The following is a 1,136-nucleotide window of genomic DNA, read 5'->3' on the forward strand; positions in this document are numbered from 1 at the left end:
CTTGGGTAGATGTCTCTAACAGGTATCTGAAGATATTTTAATATAAAATGTATCCTGTAACTATAGCAAGCTGGAAGGAAATTGAGAAACTGTAGACTGCATCCTCTTTGAGTACAAAGATCAAGAACTTGCTTTTGGCACACAGATGGAGGGTGGATTTGTATTTAACTATAACTGGGTCCTGGACTACAGGATCCAGTCTTGTTTGCTATTTGGCCATTATTGACCTCACGAGCATAGTTATTTCCTTCATCTACCTCTTTTTTTTTTTTTTTTTTTTTTTTTTTTTTTTTTTTTTTTTTTTTTTTTTTTTTTTTTTTTTTTTTTTTTTTTTTTTTTTTCCTAGACGAAGTCTCGCTATGTCACTAGGCTGGAGTGCAATGGTGCAATCTTGGCTCACTGCAACCTCCGCCTCCTGGGTTACAGTGATTCCTCTGCTTCAGCCTCCCAAGTAGCTGGGACTATAGGTGTGTGCCATCATGTCCAGCTAATTTTTGTATTTTTAGTAGAGGCGGAGTTTCACCATGTTGGCTAGGCTGGTCTCAAACTCCTGGCCTCAAGTGATCCAGCTGCCTTGGCCACTCAAAGTGCTGAGACTATAGGTGTGAACCACTGTGACCAACTCCAAATACTTTAAACAACACATATCTGAATAACCCGTGGGTCAAAGAAGTAATTAGAAATAAGGAGAGTTTTAAACTGAATAAAAATAAAAACACGGGCCAGGCGTGGTGGCTTACGCCTGTAATCCCAGCACTTTGAGAGGCCAAGAGATCACAAGGTCAAGAGATCGAGACCATCCTGGTCAACATGGTGAAACCCCGTCTTTACTAAAAATACAAAAAATTAGCTGGGCATGGTGGCGTGCGCCTGTAGTCCCAGCTACTCAGGAGGCTGAGGCAGGAGAATTGCCTGAACCCAGGAGGCGGAGGTTGCGGTGAGCCAAGATCGCGCCATTGCACTCCAGCCTGGGGAACGAGCAAAACTCCGTCTCAAAAAAATAAAAAAAATAAAAACACAACGTATCAAAATTTGTGGAACACAGACAAATCACTGCTTAGAGATAATATTTTAGATTTAGGCCGGGCGCGGTGGCTCAGGCCTGTAATCCCAGCACTTTGGGAGGCCAAGGCGGG

Source organism: Cebus imitator, unplaced genomic scaffold, assembly GCF_001604975.1.
Source record: "Cebus imitator isolate Cc_AM_T3 unplaced genomic scaffold, Cebus_imitator-1.0 Scaffold266, whole genome shotgun sequence".
In the NCBI taxonomy this organism is placed as follows: Eukaryota; Metazoa; Chordata; class Mammalia; order Primates; family Cebidae; genus Cebus; species Cebus imitator.